The 16017-nt window shown below is 40.3% G+C and overlaps 1 non-coding gene across 1 annotated transcript; it reads left to right on the forward strand.

Moving 5' to 3' along the window:
- Positions 1–3599: 3599 nt before the first annotated feature.
- On the forward strand, positions 3600–3763 carry LOC116081374. The gene has a single exon (XR_004114862.1). It is a non-coding gene; the product is annotated as a U1 spliceosomal RNA (small nuclear RNA).
- Positions 3764–16017: the final 12254 nt, after the last annotated feature.

The raw sequence follows: 16017 nt of genomic DNA on the forward strand, positions 1-16017 counted from the left end.
TCTGGCCCCCCACGCTGGATAAATTCCATTTCCTCTTGAGACATAGGTTTCCTTCTGTATTTCTGAGGCAATGATTTTATAATTTCTGCAGTGTCTGGTGGCCCCTGATGCATTAGTAAATCTGGGGACGTACTTCCTTTTGAATGCTGTGAAATTACAGAGGAGTGGGAGGGTAGCGCTGCAGATCCCATAGCTTCTGAGGCTTTTTTGCTTTGGGTCAGGCAGAGATGGGGTTGGACCTAGGTCTTTGTTCAAGCGAGGCAAACAATCACTGAGCCACAGCTACAGTTCTAATTTATTTATTTTGTCTGATGAGGTCTCACTATATTGGACAAGTTCACCTTGATTTCCTGTGTTCAACTGATCCTTCTGCCTCAGCTTCCACTGAGTTTAGGTTTGTCTCTTCTGTTAGGGAACTTAATTAATGGAGCATGTGGCTACACTACCTGCACGACCCTGGAGGCAGAAGCCATCTTACTGCCCATCGTGACCCCTGAGCGGGGCCCAAACAATACTCGAGTTTTAAAAGAATTTGCTTGTTTGAAGTGGTGATCCCAGGACTACCAATCTCATCCTTATAAGGGAAGATTTGTCTCTGCAGCTGATAGATTGCAAATAGAACCTAATCATGTAGCCTTTTACAGAGTTATCTGCACCTTGTGGCAAAAGAAGAATTGAGAAAAGTAGATGTGAGAAAAATTTGATGGGAGACTCTCCCTTACTGTAGATGGAAGGGATCCTGGAACCCAGGGGTTAAGAGCTAAGAGCTGCCCCTGGCCAGCAGACAGGTGGAAATGGTCTGCGAAGGACTGAGTTTTGGAAGTGGCAAGAGTGAATCACAAAGCAGAACACTTGTCCCAGGTTCTTGACTTAAGCATTAGCTAGACCTTGATGTGTATGGGCAGTGAACCTACCTGTACCTTGTAGTTGTGCTTTGTATGTTCTTGTATGTGTGTGTGTATGTGGAAGCCAGGGGTTAACATTGGGCTCTTCCTCAGTCTCTTGCTTAGTTTTTGAGATAGTCTTGCTGAATCTTGAGCTCACAGATTCAGCTAGGGAGTCTGGCTAATGAGCCCCAGGTATCTTCCTGTCTCCACATTCCCAGTTGCTGGGATTTGGGTATGGGCACAGACCCCAGCTCTTCTGTCTGTGAGTGCTGCAGATTAAGATGTTGGATAGCTGTTACTGTAGGGGACGAGTCATCTCTCTAGCCCTACCTTGTTGGTCTTCAGAAAAAAAACCCAAAAATTCTATTAAATGATTAGTTATTCTAATTGTTTAATTTGTCTTGTACAGTGGCACTAATTTTTGTCTATTATGGCCATTCAGAGGTAATTTGTTTCATGTTAAATATGATTTTTTTTTAAAAAGTCCTAATTGGTTCTTATATATATTACAAAGCTAATGATTTCATATATTAACATCTATGCTATGCAAAGTTTGTATATTAGATTCAAATCACTGTTAACTTTATTTGCCATTTTTTTTAAATTGTTTATTTACGAAATCCCATAATCCCCTCCCCCCTCATCTTCCCTTGGCTTTGTAAATTAAATACTTTTTATTTAGTTTCTAGTATTATTAATAGAAATTGTTCATAAAATATTCCAAATTTTGTTGTATATATCCTCTTAAGTTTCCACAAGGTATTTGTTGTTTCTGTTATATGTGTATTACTGAAATCCTGCCTTTGAAGTTTTTCACCCAAGGCTTATTTTAGAACTATACATTCTGCTTTCTATTATATTATGTTGGATTTGTTTATTTGTTTATGTGTTCCATACTGATCTGTAACTCAGATGAGACCAGATTTGCTTTTAATTAGAGGCCTCCCAAGTGGAGAGATGGGATATTAACATGGGATTTTAAGCTACTATGAATAGACCTAAATATTAAAGTGTTGGCATAGAAGAATAAGTCCATAGCAAATGCAAAGGGGATATCTGAAGTAAAATCAGATGACAATCACTGAAACCTAGAGAACAAGATGCTCGTCCAGGTATAAGAGGAATATAGGATACCAAATAAAACCAGAAAATTTTATATCATATTATAGTTGGAAGTTGTATAAAGAAGGTATTGAAAACTTAGGAGAAAAATGTTAAGTCACTTATAAAGGCAACACTTGATTATTTGACAGAATTTTTTAAAGCAAGAAAAGATTGGAAAAATTTATTCTGAGTTCTAAAAGATCACAGTTGTCAACCCAGAACCCAGTTTTTTCTATTATCCAGAAAAAACTATATTAAAACTGAAGAAAAAATTAAAAACTCCACTATCAAAAAAGGGGGTTCAAGGAATTTTACTACTAAGCTAGTTCTAAGTAGTATATAGAAGGAACAGGTCAATCTGCAGAGAAAGATATACAACCCAGGAGATCACAGGGAACAAACAATCCCTAGGTAATTAAAAGAGAGATTTGAGGACAGAGGACAAAAATTAAAATGACAGAAATTGATGCATATTGTTTACTAATAACTGAACATTAATTCCCCCAAATCCACAATAAAGACACAGACTAACAGGTTTGCTTAGAAAATAGGGTTCATTATTTTGCTGCCTCCAAGAAAAACAAATCATTAATAATGGATACCACCTTAGGGTAGAAGGATGAGAAAAGGGCATTCAATTCAAGGCGTAGGTATGCTACTGTCTGACAAAATAGACTTAAATCCCAAACTTCTCAGAAGGCACAACAGATACATTCTTTTACTCTTTAGAGGCAAAAATACCTACAAAGAGGATATTTCAACTAAACAAACATGCACCAAATAAAGATAGGGGCATCAAGTTTTACAAAAGAAATACTATGAGATCCCAAACCACAAACATCACAATAATGGGTGGTCTCAGCATTCCACTTTTATCAATGGACAGGTTATAACAGAGAAACTCTGGAGTTAAGCGATATCATAAATCAGTCAAGCAGAGAGCTATGAATATTACACACAAACACTTTAGAATAACGTGTTTTCTCAGCCAGTGGAACTTTTCCCCAGACTCAACTATATCCAAGCCTCAAGTGTAGGAAAACTGAAATAACATCTTGTATTCTTTCTGACCACAATGGAAAGGGTGGGCCTCAATAGCAATGGAAACTACAAAAAGTACACAAACTCATGGAAACTAAACATACTACAAAAATAAAAATTTGGGTGAAGGGAGAAGTCAGGAAGATTTTAAGTTGTAGAATTGAGTGAAAACAAACGCAGTGACAGTATTGATGGAACAAAGTGAAGGCAGTACTAGGGAAAATTCATGGAAATTCATGGAGATGAATGATTCAATGGAGTACCTACAGTAAGGCAGCTCATATTAGTAACATGATGCACTTAAAGGCTTTGGGGAAACAGGAATGAACTATCCCAAACGAATAGATGGGAAAGGATAATCAAAGTTACAGCTGAAATTAATAAGTGGAAACAAAAATACAAATAATGAATGAAATAAAGGTGGCTCTTTGAATATATTTGCAAGGTTAGCAAACCTTGGGCCAAATTAACCAAAGAAAGAGCATTCACATTTTAAAAAGGGAGACATTAGAACAGACATTGAGGATACATTTAAGAAGCACTAACCTTCCAATTTTAAAAAATTATATACTTACCTGGCAGGGGAGATACCATGATCACGAAGGTGGTTTTCCCAGGGCGAGGCTTATCCATTGCACTCTGGATGCGCTGACCCCTGCGATTTCCCCAAATGCGGGAAACTCGACTGCATAATTTGTGGTAGTTGGGGACTGCGTTTGAGCTCTCCCCTGAAAAAAAATTATGGCCAAATGAATCAGTAAGTGATTCTACCAAACCTTCAAGGTAGAAGTAACACATAGTAAGTATAATATACTTGCTGTGTGCTGATCCCACACCTTGTTAGGAGTTCATTTCCACCAAAATCAGAAACAAGTCAAGGTTGCCCACTTTTCCCCCTTCTGTTCAATATAGTAAGTACTTGAAATCTTAGAACAGTGAGACAACTGAAAGCAATAAAGAGAATATAGACAGGAAAGGAAGAAGTCCATGAATTCTTATTTGCAGGTGATGATTCTATGCATAAAAAACCCTAAGCTAAAGATACCACCAAAATCTACACCTGACAAGCACATCCAGCAAAATAGCAGGGTGCAAAAATTAACACACACACACACAACCACACACACACAACCACTGGTATTACTATATATAAAAGACGAACGAGATAAACCAGGGAAAGACTTTCACAGGAGTCTCAAAAAAGGTATTTTGAATAAACCTAACCAAGGATGTGGAAGTCTTGTACCATGGAAAAGTAACAATACTGAAGAAAGAAACTAAATAACCTGATGAAAACCAGGACCTGACTGCACCTAGCATGGTTGAGAAGGTTTTATTGCAGATAGGGAGAATATGGCTGGAGGCGTCTGGAAGGATCCAGACTGAATAGGGCTAAGAGAGTGGGGAGGAGATCCAGAGAGGAGAAGAAGAGAGTGTGGAGAGGACAAGTAGACAGACCAAGAAAGCACATGGCCAACATGGCTATTATATATAAAAGAAAAGCTGGAGGAGGGGACAAAGTTCGTCCTCTGCATTGGGGGAGGTTTTAGGAGAGTGGGCAGAGTGAGAAGTGCTGGAAGAAGCCATGGGAACTGAGAGAGATTTCTTTGGATGGTACAATACCAGAAGATGAAAAGATACAGGCTCATGGATTGGTAGGATTCATGCTGTAAAAATGCATCCTACCAAAGTAAGTGATTGATAGATTCAATGTAATCTTTCTCAAGATTCTTTTAAGTCTTTTGTTTTATTTATTTCTTTATTTTTAAATCCTGTGATCAGGATTGTGCAAATGTACCACTTTTTCTTTATCCATATTAAGTTGAGAGACATTTAGGTTGTTTCCAGTTTCTGGCTATTAGGAATAAAGCTGCTGTGAACACAGTTGTACAAGTGTCCTTGTGGTATGGTGCAACTTCTCTTGGGTGTATATGCCCATGAGTAGTATACCTGGGACTTGTGGGAGAACTATTCCCAATTTTCTGAGAAACCACCAAATTGATCTCCAAAGTGGTTATACAAGTTTGTACTCTCACGAGCAATGGAGAAATGTTCCCCTTGATCCACATCCTCACCAGCATCTTGGCCCTTCTGATAGGTATAAGATAGAATCTGAGTCTTGATTTGCATTTCCCTGATGACTAAGAATGTTGAACATTTCTTTAGGTGCTTCTTTGCCATTAGAGATTACTTTGTCAAGAATTCTCTGTTGAGGTCTGTACGCCATATTTTAAACATTATTTATTTACATTCCCACTGTTGGCCCCTCCAGTCCCCCCTTCTACAGTTTCTCATCTCATTCCTCCTCCTTGCCTCCAAAAGGGTATTCCCCCACACCAGGCCTCCTCCTTCCCTGGGGTCTCAAGTCTTTCAAGAATTAGGTGAATCTTCTTCCACTGAGGCCAGACCAGACAGTCCTCTGCTATGTATATGCTGGGGGGCCTTGGACAAGCCCATGCATGCTTCCTGGTTAGTGACTCAGTCTCTGGGAGCTCCCTGGAGTCTGGGTTAGTTGAGACTGTTGGTTTTCCTATGGGGTCACCGTCCCCTTCAGTTTCTTCAATCCTTCCCCTAATTCAACCATAGGGGTCCCTGACTTAATTCTAATGGTTGGGGGTAAGAATCTGCATCTTTCTCAGTCTGCTGCTGGTAGGGCCTCTCAGAGGACAGCCATGCTAGGCTCTTGTCTGTAAGCACATCATAGCATCAGTAATAGTGTCAGGCCTTGGGATGAAATGTATCTCAAATTGGGCCAGTCATTGGACCACCTTTCCTTCAATCCACTTTAAAAGTTTTATTTATTTATTACATTCCTGATATTGCCCTGCGTTTCCAGTCCCCATCTTCATACCATTCCTCTTTCCCTTGACTCTGAGGGGGTGCTTCTCCCACCAGACCTCCCCCTTCCCTGGGGCCTCAAGTCTCTTGAGGATTAGTCTCTTCTCCACTTTCGTACCTGCAGTTCTTTAACCCAAAGTACCCCATTCTTAATTGTGTTATTTGGGTTACTGCTCTGGAATTTATTCCCGTGCCAATGTGTTCAAAGGTATTTTCCACTTTCTTTTCTAATAGTTTTAGTGTATCTGGTTTTATATTGAGGTTTTTGGTCCACTTGGACTTGAGTTTTGTGCATGATGATAGATAAGGATCTATTTGCATTCGTCTACAAGCAGACATCCAGTAAGTCCAGCATTTATGTAAGATGCTTCCCCTAACCCTCATTGTATATTTTGGCTTCTTTGTCAAAAATCAAGTGTCCGTGTGGGTCTACTTCTGGGACTTCAACTCAATTCCATTGATCAACCTGTCTGATTTTATGCTAATACCATGAAGTTTTTATGACTAATGTTCTGTGGTACAGCTTGAAATCAAGGATAATAATACCTCCAGAAGTTTTTTTATTGTATAGGATTGTTTTGAATATCCTGTTTTTTTTTTGTTTTGTTTTGTTTTTCTTTTTGAAGCTGAGTATTGTCATTTTAAAGTGTGTGAAGAATTGTGTTGGAATTTTGATGGAAATTGTATTGAATCTGTAGCATGCTTTTGGTAAGATAGCCACTTTTTATTGTGTTAACCTTATGAGCGTGGGAGATCTATCTTCTGATATCTTCTTCAGTTTCTTTCTTCAAAGGCTTAAAGTTATTGCCATAATGACCTTCACTTCCTTGGTTAGAGTTACAGATATTTTATATTATTTGTTGTGGGGGATGTGGAAGTGAACCTGGTGGAGGGCGAAGTAGGGACAGAAAGCAAAGTGCTCTAGGCTCCCGTGACTTCCCCAGGAATCCTGATCCACCATACATAGTATACAATCTCAGATGACTCCTGGCACACAGGTGGGGCAACACAAAGGACCCAAGCCATGGCAGTGGCTGCTTCCCCTGTCTTCTCAAAATCTCCCTTGGTGATCGGCCACCCCCCCACAGGCTCATGGGCAGAGGAGTCAGATTAAGCTAAACAAAGCATGTTGTTCCCTGCCCCCCTGCTTGTCTTTGAATACATAGTCATACCCTAGATGGCTGAAAAAGTATATATATATGCTTATGTGCTAAACAATAAAGTTAGATATGCACCCTGATCATGGTCTCCGTAGTCCAAACCTGGGAATCTTTATGGCTTCAGCTTCCACTTTCCTCCACATTTCCTGGTTCCCGTTCCCAGGATTTGTGGCTACTGTAAAGGGTGTCTTTTCCTTTATTTATTTATTTTTTCTCAGCCTATTTATCGTTTGTATAAAGGAGAGTTACTGATTTTTAAAGTAAATTTTGTAACCAGTCACTTTGCTGAAGGTGTTTACCAGCTGTAGGAGTTCTCTGGTAGAGATTTTGGGGTCACTTATGTCTATTCTCATATCACCTGAGACTAGCAATACTTTAACTATTTCATTTCCAATTTGTATCCCCTTGATTTCCTTTAGTTGTCTTATTGTTGTAGCTAAAACTTCAAACACTATATTAAATAGACATGGAGAGAGTAGACAGCCCTGTCTTGTTACTAATTTAATTGAATTCGTTTAAGTTTTTCTCCTTTTTCTTGTTTTTGTTTTTCGAGACAGGGCTTCTCTGTGTAGCCCTGGCTGTCCTGGCTCTGTAGACCAGGCTGGCCTCGAACTCAGAAATCCGCCTGCCTCTGCCTCCCAAGTGCTGGGATTAAAGGACTGCACCACCACTGCCCGGCAAGTTTTTCTCCATTTAATTTGATTTTGCAGATAGCTTGCTGTCTATTGTCTTTATTACATTTGTGTGTCGTATTTCTGTTATCTCTAAGGCTTTTTTTATCATGAAGGGGTGTTGGATTTTGTCAGAGGCTTTTCAGCATCTAATGAGACGATCATGTGTTTTTTTTCTTTTAGTTTGTTTATATGGTTGATTACATTAATGGGTTTTCATATGTTGAACCATCCCTTCATCTCTCATATGACCCCTACTTGATCACGGTGGCTTATGTTTTTGATGTATTTTTGTGAGTATTTTGTTGAATATTTTTGCATCAGTGTTCGTAAGGGAAATCGATCTGAAATTCTCTTTTTCTGTTGAGTCTGGGTGGTTTAGGTATCATTCTGTGTAGCCTCGTAGGATGACTTTGGCAGTGTTCCTTCTGTTTTTACTTTGTGGAGTAGTTTGAGAAGTATTGGTGTTAGCTCTTTGAAACTTTGGTAGGATCCACACTGAGACTCTCTGGTCGTGGGCTTTTTTTTTTTTTTTTTTTGGTTGGGAGAATTTTAATTACTGCTTGCATTTCTTTAGGAATTATAGGACTCTTTATAGTTTACCTGATCTTGATTTAACTTTGGTAAGTGGTACCTATTAAGAAATCATACACTTCGTTGAGATTTTACAGTTTTGTGGAGTACATGTTTCTGACATAAGACCCAGTGATTATTTTTGGCCATTATGAGTCTGAGTTTTGCAGATTTTATAGCTTAGATGCTAATTTCTGAGTTAATCTTTGTTGGATGGGTGTTTTTGTAAATGCCTCTTTTTTCTTGGTTTCTGTTTTCTCCTTGCCTACTGGCCTAAGTGGCCTGCAGTTCTGGTGACTAGCTAGGCTTCAGGTCTAGTAGGATGTCTCCCCTGGGGTTTTTGTGGCCTAGAAGTCCTCTGGAACTTTGGATGCTAACCTTGGCTCTAGGATCCCTAGTATCAGAGTGGCTTATGGTCTCTGGTGCTTGTGGGCCCCCAGGAAAGCAGGTGGGTTTATGGGCTAGAAAATGGAGTCCAGGGAGTGGGGTGCAGTTTAAGGCTGATACGTGTGTTTTAGAGGAGTATTGTGGGCAACAGCTTGTGGCAGGGTCTTACCTTACCTTGTGTGGGCAGGCCTCCAGGAATGCAGGCAGAGTTGTAGATTAGGAACTGGAGCACAGGGTATGCTTTCAGGGGAGTTGGTGGGCAGGGCTTTGAAGAGAGAGGGGCTTACATAGTACCCCTAGTTCCTGGAGCCTAGGAAAGTACTTACTCAAAATTCTATGCCCTTTTATACCATTTTACAACCACCTGTTTTTGTTTTGTTTTGTTTTATTTTGTTTTGACAAAATGGCCAACAGTTCACACTATTTTTCAAAATGGTGTCAAAAGACAGCATCTGAACAGATGAGGCTACTCCAGTTGGATAGCTGCACACACAAGAATGAAACTAAATCCTTCTCTTCCATAAAACTCAACTCAAAATGGATCAAGGCCTACAACATAAAACCTGATACCCTGTATCTGATAGTGGACAAGGGCAATATGTTTCAACTTCTAGGTACAGGAAAGACTTTCTTTTCTTTTTTTCTTTTTCTTTTCTTTTTTTCTTTTTCTTTTCTCTTTTTAAGGTTTATTTTATTTATATGAGTACATTGTAGCTGTCTTCAGACACACCAGAAGAGGGCATCGGATCCCATTACAGATGGTTGTGAGCCACCTTGTGATTGCTCAGAAATGAGCTCAGGACCTCTGGAAGAGCAGTCAGTGCTCTTAACCTCTGAGCCATCTCTCCAGCCCCAGGAAAGACTTTCTAAGCATGTGTTACATGAAATCTCAAAGTTGTCTGAACATGCATTTCCATGATGATTAGGATGTTGAACATTAAAAGAAAATGCTTCTTAGACATTTTCATCTTTTAAGAATTTTCTATTTAGTTCCACGTCTCATTTTAAAATTAGGTTGTTTTCTTAATGCTAGATTTTGTTTGTTTTTGTTTTTTGCTTTTTTTTCCCTTTGGTTCTTCTATATCCTAGTTACTAATCATTTGCCAGATTTATGTAGGCTTTATATTCACTTGAAAGATGGTGTCTCATAAGGTCCCCTTTTCAATTGCTGGTCTTAATGCCTGTGCTATCATAGTCCTGGGAAGAACACAATCGTATACATGGTTAAAATGGAGTAAAGGAACAAGAAGGGATAAATTCAAGTGTCAGATGAGAGGGCAGGCTAAAGAAGGGATATGGGAAGAGATACTTAATCCTAAGACCTTTTGGAAAAGTCATGAAAACTGACTGTAGGAACTTCTTAAAAATATATATATATATATATATATATATACACACATATATGTATTCTAAAACAGTTGAACTTCCATGTACTCTCATAGATACTATGGCTAACAACATCTTACTTAGAAGTTTCTATCCAAACTTCACTTACACATTTTTATTAGTGTCTTTTAAAATTGCTAGCATTTCATTTGGGAGGCCATCTTTACTTTGTGATTAAACATCTAGTACAACTCCCACGCTCCTGATACTCACTTTTTACAAGGTATCTTGGCATCGCAATACCACCCTACAGTTAAACTATATGGAAAGTAATCTTGCTTTAGCTCCTAGTAAGTAGACACACACACACACACACACACACACACACACACACACACACACCACAAACACCACAAACACATAGATATAAACAAATGCGATGCAAACATATTGAGAGAGGGCCAGAGAGAGTGAGAGAGAGCCAGAGAGAGCAGGGGGTTGCAAGGGGGCTTTGTAAATGACATTACCTTACAACAGGTCCCACAGGTTGATGAATAACTATGAATATAACTAATAAATATTTTTACCATTGATATCCCCATAGACTGTAACATTATGGAATATTGCTAATGTTCTTTGTTACCCTTGGGAAGTTGATAATAAGATCATACTGCTATGAATGACACACACTGGAGTCCTAGAACAGAGAGAAATCATGCTAGTACTGACCTGGGGGCTTCATCCATGCTGATAAGCTTTTACAGTGATGGGAAGTGCTATGTACATCACTAGAAGAGAAAAAAAAGTTGTTAATTTTACCTAGCTATGAACACTGCAGGCTACCATAACAGATCTGGCAAGACATAGTCATTAATATAATAGCTCTATACATGTCATGGAATAAACCAACCACTTTCTGATTAGATTTAAGGCCATCTCCACAAGATTAAACTCAGACCTAGCACCATTATTGGGACCAAGAACCTATTGCTAGAAAGGGCATCAGCAGACTGAGGAGCTTATCACTGTTATTCTGCCAAATAGACATAGTATTAAGCTGACTACTAAAAGTTTATCATTATAAACAAGTAGACCTTTCATCCCTCACCAGAGAAGCTTTGTGCAACAGGTGGTGATTATCAGAGAGACTCATAAGTGGTTGAGATGCAGAGAATGAGAAGCTATGGCTCAGTCAGATTTCATGTCCCTCCTCCCAAATCTCAGGGATCACTGAGAAAGGGCAGGTGGAAAGATTGTAAGTATCCACTGGAGCAGTGGATGGATACAAAGTATGCTTTCTAGACACAACAGGGAAGTTGCACATATGAACTCAGTGTAGCTTTGACAGTATTCCCAAGATGTGCAATAAACCAGAAAAATTCCCAGCAGGTAGAGGGAAGGCGTACACAAATCCCAAGTGATCTATTGGGAATTGATAGCTTCCAGGAAGGAGAGACTCAGTTTTCTTTAAGGGTTTGTTCTCCTGTAGGTCTACCTTGCTCCAGTAGATGCACACATACCTAATTTATATGGTCAACACAAATTGAAATTGATGGATCTTGTTGTTTTATTTTATTCTTTGAAAGTTTGATAGGGAAGGGAGATGGAGTAGAGAATGGTAAATTTTATCAAAACATGGTGTACAAAATTCTCGAGTAGCTTTTTTTTTTTTTTTTAAGTAGAAAAGAGAGAGTTATGGAGGGCAGAGCCCAGAGATGCTCTGGCTATGGTCATACATATGACTCTTGTCTTCATTATCTCTGCATTCATCCCAAGTGGCTGCTGTTACTACTTTTCTGTTTCACAGATAACAAGCCAAAACAAATCTTAAAAAGTAAACATAAATCTGAAAAACATTTTATGAACCATAAAGTAAGGACAAAATTGCAAATATAGCGAATTCTGAGCTTGATGTTGTTTTCTTGGCATTTCTCTGGAAATTTCATGTGAAGTTCAACTTCTGCCCACTTTAGTATATCATTGGTTTTTTTTTTTTTATTAAAAGTAAGTGTACTGAGATGTTTGCTCTACATTGTTTCCCAAACTTTTGTCTCTACATCAGTAGTTAATTTTACAAAACTGCTGTTTTATACTTTCAAATTAATATTTGGTCCAGTGGATCATCTTAACTCAGCTGCCTTTTCTCAGGAAATTAGAATGCTAACGCTGTTCTTACATATACGTATTGAGTGATTGTCTCTGAACATGCTTATTTGAAAACTTAGAAAATCAAAAATATAATAAAGTATCAAATCAGAGTAAAAACAGAAGCAGAATCAATTCAAAAATATTTGCTACAAAGATTTTAATAGCAAACAAGCTTTAGTATGTATAGTTGAAATTAGTTTCACATTGGTTGAATATTTAGAAAATTCTTAGTATTTACTGACTTGCTATTTTGTAGCTATAATTTTGCTACTGTTATGAGTTGTAATGTAAATATCTGATATGCAGGATATCTGATATGTGACCCTCAAGTGGGGCCCAACCTACAGGTTGAAAACTGCTGTCTAGAAGATAAAGTTGGGAATGTACTAATAATTGGCAAAGGTTTATGATAGAAGCAAGAAAATTAAAGATAAAGAGGTCTAATACAGGAAAGAAATTCTTGAAATTCTACATTTTACTGAGTGCTGTTATAGCACAGTGTCCTTGACTTTAGGGAGGATCACTAGTTAAAGATCTTCCAGAAATAATAAAAAACCCATACTATATTATATGTAAATGAATTTATGCTTATATACAAGGAAGCCTTAAAGAAAACTAACTGAATTTGGAAGTATAAATAAGGGTTTCAGTGCTCAGTGTTTTAAGATATTCATACCTAACTTAACTCCACTGGTTTGGTCCCAATGGCAGAGCTACATTTACCTGCTCTCTTGGTTTGGGTTTCATTGCTGTGAAGAGACACCATGACAAAGATAACTCTTTTAAAGGACAACATTTAATTTGTGCTTGTTTACAGTCCAGAGGATCAATCTGTTATCATGGTGGGAATCATGGCACCATGTAGACTGACTTGGTGCTGGAGGAGCCAAGAATTCAAAATCTTGAGTCAAAGACAGCCAGGAGACTGTCTTCTACAGGCATCCAGGGGGAGGATCTCTTCCACACTGCTTGGAGCTTGAGTCTAGGAAGCCTCAAAGTCCGCCTACACAGTGACACACTTCCTCCAACAAGGCCACAGCTCCTCACAGTGCCACTTTCTGTGAACCAAACATATTTAACCCCCCATACTTGCCTATCTAGGATATGTTTCTTTTTCTGTATAATGAGAAGTTATGGTTGGGAGCCAGATGATGTAAATGTTACTTTCAGTTACAAAATCCTGGAAGTCCTGGGAAAGATTGACTATGATGGGAAGCACATATGTGCTTGGAGTCTTATTTCACTTAATTTTGTGTCCATTAAGAACTGTAAAATTAACATTTTGTAGATGTTCTAAATGAGACAAAGAACTTTTGGCACTCACTGGTCATCACGCATCATGATCTTCACTCTTGTACTCTGAGTTCTACAGCAGGACTGTGGAGGGCCCAGATTGCTGCTGTACATGAGCACTGTTTCTGTCAAAGCTGAGGAACGTTATGTTAGCCAACTTTCTGTCACTATAAGAAATACATGAGGTAAATCAACTTACGAGGAAAAGTTGATTTTGACCCAGTGTTGGAATTTCTAGTCATGGTTACTTGTCCCACTAGTTTTGAACTTATCACGAGGTAGTGCTTAAAGGAGAATGCTGATGGTGATGGGGAAGTGAGAGGGAGAGACTGAAGTCCCAGTGCCCTGGAGTCCTCTTAAGGGCTCATTCACAATGACCTAACTTTCTCTCATTAGATACCACTTTTAAGAAATCTTTTCATTGGTTCTCTGTGAATCCCACATCATGCATCCCAGTCCCACTCATTTCCCCCTCCCCTCACACCCATTGTCCACCCTCGAAACCTCCCACTACCTCTGACTTCTATCACTCAATACTGGATCTTTACTGGGACTCCTCTCGGACATCCTGCTGCTGCCCTGTGTTGTGGAGACCTTGCAAGTCTGGATCTGCAGGGACTGTCCCCCCTCCCCAACACACACCAGCAGTTCATGGTGGGGCAGATGTTGGGGTGGGCCAATTCAAAGCTCCGGATCTGGGTCTGAGAGGCATCTGAGCTGGTCAGTCCATCAGCTTGCCTGTTCTCATGCCCTTGAGGCAGGCTCACCCCTCAACCAGGCCCAGCTCTATCCTGCTGCCCAAGTGAAGTGCAGTGTCCACTGTCCTGTGTGCTGCAACTGGTGAGAGATGAAGCTTGTTTTCCCAACTCTTATGACCCCAGGGCCATCTCTCCTGCCTGCCATAGGTGGTGAAGGACGAAGGAGGGCATCTCTCTTATCTGAGCCATTGCTCAGCAGACAAGAGGCAGGGCCAGCTTTCCTGCACCACCAACCTTGGAGCAGGCTCATCCATGCCACTCTATCGGGATCAGCTCTAGTGGGTTGCCCAGGAGAGTTGCAGGGCCTGGTCTTTTGAACATCACAGCAGGTAAGGGGCAAAGCCAGCTCCCCTGCTTTCACGATCCCATCAGGTGTCCAGCTCTCCAGCTGGTGGTAAGGACAAAAGGGAGGCGAGGGAATCTCTCCCTTGCTGACATCATAGCCCAGCAGACAAGACACGGGGTGAGCTCACACCCTCAGGCTGGCTCACCCAAAACTACACAACCAGGGCCAGCTCTACTGTGCTTCCCAGGTGATGTACTGGGCCTCCTCTCCCAAGTGCTGCAGCAGGTGAGGGCACGGACATTTCTTCTACTCTGATGACCTCGGGCCCTCTCTTGCCTGCCATAGGTGGCAAGGTTTGGGGGGAGCGTGGCATTGCTGTGTTGTGGATTGGTTCTAGTACTATTTGTTTTAATTCTGCTCCCAAAATGACACAGGAATCTGCACATCCAGACACAGAGGGAGGATCCCTGCCCGCAGTTGTCTCTAATTGGTAAATAAAGTTGGTGAATGGCTGGGCAGAGAGACAGGGATAGGGCTTTAGATTTCTTGGCAGGGGACCACGGGACGAAGGAAGTTTTAGAATTGCCATGCTGGGGAAGCAGAAACGCCAAGTCTAAGAGCTGCAGGAGAGAAAGCATACAAAATGTAAGAATCAGGGAAGACCCTGACTGGGTCTGGGGTAGCAGAGATGAAATAAGATTTTAGTAAGTAATTTATAATAGCCAGAAGCTTGAAAGAACCCAGAAGTCCCTCAACAGAGGAATGGATACAGAAAATGTGGTACATTTACACAAAGGAGTACTACTCAGCTATTAGAAACAATGAATTCATGAAATTCGTAGGCAAATGGATGGAACTAGAAAATATCATCCTGAGTGAGGTAACCCAGACACAAAAGAACATATATGGTATGCACTCACTGTTAAGTGGATATTAGCCCAGAAGTTCAGAATACCCAAGATACAATTCACAAACCACATGAAACTCAAGAAGGAAGACTAAAGTATGGATACTTCGGTCCTTAGAAGGGAACAAAATACTCATGGAAGGAGTTATAGAGGCTAACTATGGGGCAGAGACTAAAGGAAGGACAATCCAGAGACTGCTCCACCTGGGGATCCATCCCATATACAGTCACTAAACCCAGATACTATTGTGGATGCCAACAAGTGCTTGCTGACAGAAGCCTGTTATAGCTGTCTCCTGAGAGACTCTACCAGTGCCTGAATAATACAGAGGTGGAGACTCAGAGCCATCCATTGGACTGAGCACAGGGTCCCCAATGAAGGAGCTAGAGAAAGGACCCAAGGAGCTGAAGGGTTTGCAGCCTCTTAGGAAGAACAACAATATTAACTAACTAGTACCCTCAGAGCTCCCAGGGACTAAACCACCAAAGAGTACACATGGTGGGACTCATGGCTCCAGCTGCATATGTAGAAGAGGATGACCTAGTAGGTCATCAATAGGAGGAGAGGCCCTTTGTGCGGCGCGCTTCTGCTGCCTACCAGCAGCAATAACGACCGAACACCTGGACTTCTTCTCTCG

This window comes from Mastomys coucha, unplaced genomic scaffold (assembly GCF_008632895.1).
Source record: "Mastomys coucha isolate ucsf_1 unplaced genomic scaffold, UCSF_Mcou_1 pScaffold6, whole genome shotgun sequence".
NCBI lineage: Eukaryota > Metazoa > Chordata > Mammalia > Rodentia > Muridae > Mastomys > Mastomys coucha.